The sequence below is a fragment of the Amblyomma americanum genome, chromosome 4 (genome assembly GCF_052857255.1).
Source record: "Amblyomma americanum isolate KBUSLIRL-KWMA chromosome 4, ASM5285725v1, whole genome shotgun sequence".
Taxonomy (NCBI): Eukaryota; Metazoa; Arthropoda; class Arachnida; order Ixodida; family Ixodidae; genus Amblyomma; species Amblyomma americanum.
Window position 1 is genome coordinate 163,953,698 of NC_135500.1, and position 7,134 is coordinate 163,960,831.

Sequence of the window (7,134 nt, forward strand, 5' to 3'; positions counted from 1 at the left end):
TACCTGAAACAAGGGAGCTCTAAGAGTCAATTATGTTTTCTTAAAATAGTCGCTCGAAGTAAATACGTTGATTCTCGAACTTTGCTTAAATTATTTGATTAAAACTGAAAAAAAAAGTTTTACCGCGTGAATAAATGAAGGGCCTAAAACTCAGGGCCCTAAAGTAAATAGCGGGATGGACAACGTTGCAAGTGGTTCATGCTGCTAAATATGCATTTCCGAGGGAGTGAACAAAAATGAGATGTAGACAGCTGAGTAAACTGCACCGGAAAAAGAAAAAGCAATGTGTAGGCGGTACTGATACTTCCGGGACACTTTTCTGCTTTTTTGTTTGATGGAAAAGGAGAGCTACTTATTGTGGAGAGCCAAATGTTAGGCAAACGTTCCTGACCACAGGACATGTAAGGTAGTTCACTGCGATGTTATAATCTTGTTATGTATTTGTCATTTTTTCTCAACACTTGTCGTGCACTGCTAAGCGTAACAGAAACCACAATCCTGTTCTCTCAGTGTCCACTCTGGCTTGCAAATGCTGGAAGAAGTTAAGACGAAGGGGTAAAAGAAGAATAGAAAGTTCGACGAAGGCGCCTGTATTTTTTTATTCAAAATACTGAAAGTGAAGCCCCCACCCTTTCTTTGTCTTGAACCAATGAACACGAAACTCCTCACTCCAAGTGAAAACCCAAAATAGCAAGCGAGAAGAGCGTGAAAGCAATCCTTGGCGACCTAATCACGAAAGCTGTCTTCCACTACCCATCTGGCTCCCCAAGCCTTTCCTCGCCACGGGAAGCAGAGCACTCAAAGAAGGGCGCCCTCGTAGTTGCCCGCAGTAAGCACGCCACGCTCGTTTCTGTCGGTTTCGATGAAGCGCCTCGCGCGTTGAGCCTGTCACCGTCAATTGCTTCGTCATTTGCACGCAGCCCACGCGGGTTGAGGGGCGAAGGAGAGGGGCTTCATTTGCCTCGTTGCCGTGAGCTCGCGGTCCAAACGAACATGGCGGCTCTTGATTAATTCTCCTAGAGAGGATCAACCGAGCGAAAGGAAAAGGGAAAAGCGGGAACGCCGGCCGAAGAAGGCGACAAGAGAGGATGATGCAAAAATAAAGCACAGACGGCGGCGAACGCCGCTCGAGCACAGGATATGAGGAAGATCGGGGCAGGCGTAGCGTGCTAGACAAAGGTGGCTGGACAGAGAGGGATAGAGGAAGAGTTAGAGAGGGGAGGGAGGTGAGCGTGACGAAGGAGCGAAAGGAGGATTTGGCGGCGAAAGACAAAAGAGGATGGGTCTAGAGGGAGGGGAGGGAAGCGTTTAGGGAAGTCGGCGGGGGAAAAAAGGGGGAGATGAGAGGAGAGTGCATAGAACGGTGGACCAACACGCCTGATCGGCAAAACGTGTTGCTCGCCTTTCGGTTGTCCCGGAGAGCTCGCGCTTGCTGCGCAAGCACGGGGAACAGACGCTGCCGCGATTTTCCGCTCGGCGACGCAGATATCTTGGGCGCGAGCCAAGATCCTCTATCGACAGTGTGTGCGTGTCGTTAATTTGGGCATACGCGCACCTCCTCCGCGCCTCCCTTTCTCTATCCCGCTTTCCCCTTGTCTCCCGCGTGCCCTCATCTACCCGCTGCCGTCGAGGCCAGCACTGCAGAGCCGGGATCGCGGCACCGAGCAGGCGTCAGCAACTAGAGAGATATTGTGTGTGCAGCGCGCCCTTCACGTCGGCTCCGAAATTAGGGGATCGAAACGGGAACTCGGGCACGGGCCGCTCGGGCGGGCGGGCAGGCATGAAAGCAGGATGCGTGAATTTTTCCTCCGCAGCACTTTTGTTTTTACGTTTCTTTACGCGGGTTGTTCAGCCGAATTCTTTCCATAGCACGAGTAAAACATGGACACCGTTGGTGTCGCCCACGGCCTAGCTGCGTCGCTAAGGCGTTGCCTGAAGTTTAGCAAAAATTTACGGGAACGCAGCCCTGTTCAAACCTGGTGCATGCTTTCATTCTTTCTCTGAACTGCAGGCTCTTTCGTTACTAGATGCTTTACCGCCATTTTTTTACTTTGCGTCAGCTTCGGCGTACTTTGAGGGGTCATAAAATACACAACCATGCAAAAACATACAATAAACGATGATTTCTCTTTGAATATGACGGTAGTAACACTTTCTAAAGGGGTTCATATGTTTGTTTCTGCCTAAACCAGTTTGTTTTTTTCAAGCCTGGAGTTTATTTTAACTCTTGCCCTGTAAAGAGCCCTTTCGGGTGTCACGTTTCCAGAAGAAGACGCGGCGTAGTGTGGGCGGTGGTTTCGCCAGCGTTCCCCAGAGACCAGCGAATTTAATCAGCTTCGCCATCGGGCGTAATTGAAATTGGCGTTTAATTTCGCTGCTCAGACGAACGAACAAAGGCCCCTCTTTGCTGATGTCTGTCATTAAAAAACAGCAAACAAAATCGGTGTGCGTGTTTCTGTTTTCTTTTGCTTTTGCCACACTAAGAGACGCTAATTCTAGATGCGATGAGAGCTTCCAAGCGTTTAACAATTTTGTCATCGCGACAAAAAAGCAGGGTTTCGAAATTTCGACGCAGTTAATTTGCATTGTTCGAAAATACTCGCTTTCTCAATGCAATGCGAGAAAGGCATGCTACAACTAAAAACTAGCTTGAGTAAAAGTCTCTTCTTTTTCTACAAGCCTTCTTCTAAGCTATGACGGACCCCTGCTAATTCCTATCGTTGCAGGAAACAAGCTTCCTCGGTATGACCAGTACTAAAATAGGGCCCATTCTACTGATATCAAGATGTTTAACTGCCCAAAATAGCATTAATTGTATTATATATGAACTGAATGTATGCTTTGAGTGGGTTGCTGACTCTTCCTTAAATACATAAGTAAATTGCTTTGGTTTATGATTTATGAGGGTTTAACGTTCCAATTTGACTCAGGTTTTGAGGGACACTGTAGTGAAGGGCTCCGGAAATTTTCACCACCAGGGGTTATTAAACATTCACTCACATCGCACAGTACTCGGACATCAAGAATTTAGGCTCCATCGAAATTCGGCCGTCGCGGCTGGGATTGAACCCGCGTCTTTCGGGTCAGCAGCTGAACGCTGTAACCACTCATCCACCGCAGCGGCAGTAAATTGCTTTGGTAGTGCAGATTAGTAAGCAGTACTGTGGTGGAAATAAAACAACTCGAAGAGAGGTAAAGAAAATAGCTTTATTCTCTTATTGCCATAATATGCGCCTTAGTAACTTTGTGGCGTGCTAGATTAACGTCAGCTAATCATTCAGTAAGCATGATATGCTATTGTGCACGAGGACGTATCGAGTCGTTACCTTTCCGCAGCGTCCGCAAGACTCTGGATAGGCGATCAAGTGTGCCCCTTTCCTGCTGCTCAGCCCGTTTAGTTATCGCATTCATGGCTTTGCGTTCCTGTTTACAATACATCTGAGTCACTGAACTGACCTTTTCTACAGTGAACTTTTTCTCCGAGTGCACAAGCTCTCGCAGTATAACCCCATGAGTCTGTTTCTACCACTAAAATGACGCACACACCAACATTAACAGGTTGTTATTAATCACATGTGTTGCTGCCATTATGAACAAACGCTTAAGCTGCTATGCCACTTTTCTTACCTATGTCATCAGGAGTTCACTAAATTCCAGGGAAAAGGCACTTTCTACCTGGCAGCTTCGGAGCTATGTAAAAGGCGAAGTCATACCAAAGCAGTAAAATCAAATCAGGGCCGGTCGGTTTGGATTTGTACCGGGGGATGCGATCCCGTTCGACTGCTCTCTTGGAATATCTTATAGTAGGTGAGCAGAGTAGTGGAAACGACATCAGGTCTTGGACACAACTCAGAGCAACTTCTGAATGCTTAAACTGAGGTCATGTTATCATACAGTTTATCGCCATGTTTTATGAGGTTAACCTTGCTCCCTGAAGTGCTTCCTGCACACGCGATAGTGTATATTCGCCTTTTGCCCATTCGGAACGGAAATAACCATGCTTCGCGCAGCTGCCCATTTTTCGAATCAAAATCCGAGGGTGTACCCAGCTTCGTAGCATGTTACTGTAATTGAGGCACTAATTAATCACTGTCGTAGAAGTATAATTAACCTTTCGCTGTTTCGGAGAGGATACATGATCAAAATCTGCAGCGCAGCAACTCGCTAACAAGGAAAAATATAGAAAACAGCGCGACTTCCTCATTTCAAAACACGCAAAATCTTTCGAGCTCTTGCAACGCAGCAAAGGCCGTCCGGTAGTTGCCCCTGCGGCCCAAGACCGCCGTACACTCCAAGGGCAGAACTGGCCTCCAAATATGAAACGCATTACGCTTCCGTCCGACATGTTTTGCCTTGTAAAGGGTGCTTTTCCTCTACAAGAGTTTCAGTGCAAAGAAGCATCAACTGAACAGCTTAACAATAAAGTTTTGCTTTGTAAAGTGTGATTTGCCATTATCACACCTTTAATGATAGAGAGCATCAATCTATGTATCTGCGTAACAATTATAGTGGAACAGTGACCTTTCTGATCATCAAAAGGGGCTTTGCCGCTATAGATTTCTGACACAAAGGACCATTCATTATGTAACATATCACGGAATACGGGAAAACAGGGAACTCATGGTCTAGAGAATGCAAGAATGCATTTTCACTACAACAGTAATGTTGCAAAAACCCATCGTCTCGAAATTATTTTACAAGGAAGCACATGTATAAGAATATTGGATGTTGATCCAAAGACAAGCACTTTCGTGAGTAAATTTATCAATTTTCAGTCAACTGGATTCGCGCAATCTAGGGGGGAGGGGGGGGATCAGCAGAGCAGCCTATTGGATTTCAGAACCGCAGAACACGCCATTCATAGTCATGGTACTCCATTGCAGTGACTTGTACTGAAAATCCGCGTTAATTTGCCATGTCGTTTCTCCAGTATTTTTCCTTGTATCGAGGTGTGTAACGTGAAATAAACAAGTTAACTAATGCTCACCAAAGTGCCGATATATCTGAAAAGCATACCTGTGCTGCTCGTCAGCCAAAGGCCGTGAACGAAAAATGAACCCTCTTTCTTATGTCTGCACTTGTAGTAGGTACACATCGGATGCCTCGAATCATAGTTGCGTACTAGGGAGTGCTTGCGTGCACAAGAAATTCGAAGCTGAAAGTTAATTTTGGGAAGTAAAGCAACCTAAGCTGAAGTGGAGCAGAAAATATTGGGAAATGAAATCGAGAAAGAAAGCAAGCGCTATATAAGGAAAGCAACTTCAGGGCACTTAGGTTTAGTTGGTGTCACTTTGGGCAACAATAAATCGAAACACTGCCACAGTCACCATACAATGTGAAGTGTGGCCGACTGTGTGGGTCACTTGGCAAGCTTCGCGACCTACGTCTCAAGCTTTATTTCTGTGTCACTGCTTGCTAAAAATGTAATCAATCAATTATTTATTTCGAAGAGAATGAGCACCAGGTGAAACAAAGAAGACGAAAACGCGGACGAATTATGACAAAGTGACCACTTTGCATCCCCACCCCCACCCCTCATGATGCATTGGTTTCTCTTTGCAAAGCTCCCGTAAAGGTTTACATGGTGGATGTGTGCATGTGCAAATCTCAACGGATTCGATGCGAACAGCCATCCCAGTTAAGAACTGCCCAACTTGGATTGTGCTCCATAAGCCAGAGCTGACAGTGAAGAACCTCTCGAATCACAAGTAACAACTGTTATAGACGCACGTGCGCACGTACGTATGCAGGCACACTTTTTGATGGTTGTTTGCACTAAGCGTCTTGCACACGTCAAATGGTTCGCTTGGAGAAACTAACCACTGCTGTTTTTACTCTTACTCGTCTTGTTGTGTGCAACGCAAAATTCTTGCCTTTCAGTACCAGACCACTTACGCAGCGTGTTCCCAGCGCTTGCTGGCGTTGGCACTTGCGATTTCGACACGGCCCAGCGTATTTCAATTATGCAACCTCTCTGGCGGGAACCCATCATGCCTATCAGTTTCCTTGCCCCTCTTAGATCGCAATCTAGTTGCCAATATCCTATGCCGTCATGCGTAATACTTGCATGCATTCGCCGTGCCACATCAAGGGAATAGCCTAAGAGTCGACTCTAGCACAGGCCCTATCAGGTAACATTCGTTAGGCAATCTTTCTCGGCTACTCGGTCTATTTCTCAACGTGACCTCGCGCCAAGCTACGAATATCGATTAGCGTTCCCTCAGAGCGCAGCGAGCCGTTGTACGCGTTCTTCGATTCCTACGGCTGTATGGATAAATGGCGACTGAGCCTCGCAGCGCCTCTATTAGTACTGCTTTAGAAATAGCGAGCCCTCGCTTTCGCGGCGTCTTGCTAAAGACTTAATATGAAAGGCTACATGCCACAGTTGTCCTAAAGCGACCTACTAAAACGCTCCTCTGACGCCGGCGCTCGATTCGAGAATGTAACACTACCGTTGCTACGCACGTAGTGAGCGGCGGTGCACGCTAGGTGACGCAACTGCGCATCGACCATCGGTTGCTTTATTTTTCAATATGCAGCTCTATTGCATGCGTCAGCAGGTATTCTGAGAAGCGCTTACAATGATATTAACAGCATGTTAAACGAAGGCAGCAAACTGTGTCGCCATTCTTGTTCTCAGGCGGCCCTGGAACTGCCATTTACTCGGTTTATTCCTGTGGCATCTAGCAAAACTGCGGCCCTACAAGCCCGTTGTATATGCAGCAGCGTGCCATTTTTTCTTGAGCGCATTTCTCGTCATTCTACGATTCTACAATTTCTTTGTAGCAGAATATACAGAAAGAATTTATTCGCCAAACTTAACATCCGCTTAGAACATTGGACTTGCAATTTTTTTCTATCAGAGGACCTGTGAACGAAAGTACTCTCAGTTCTAACAATTTATAACAAATTAATATATACAACAAGGAAACAGCTTTTTTCTCTAGAAGCCCCTCCTGCAAAAGACCTGTTATTGAAATTTTGATTTGCGAAACAAAAGTTCTCTACGATGAGACATGACGACCCGCAAGGGAGTTCCACTGGCCATTTTGCGTTTAGTACACCGGTTTATGTAATCGGGCACAACTTTTTCAAAGAATATTGATGTGGCAAACAGAGATATTACCCCGCAAA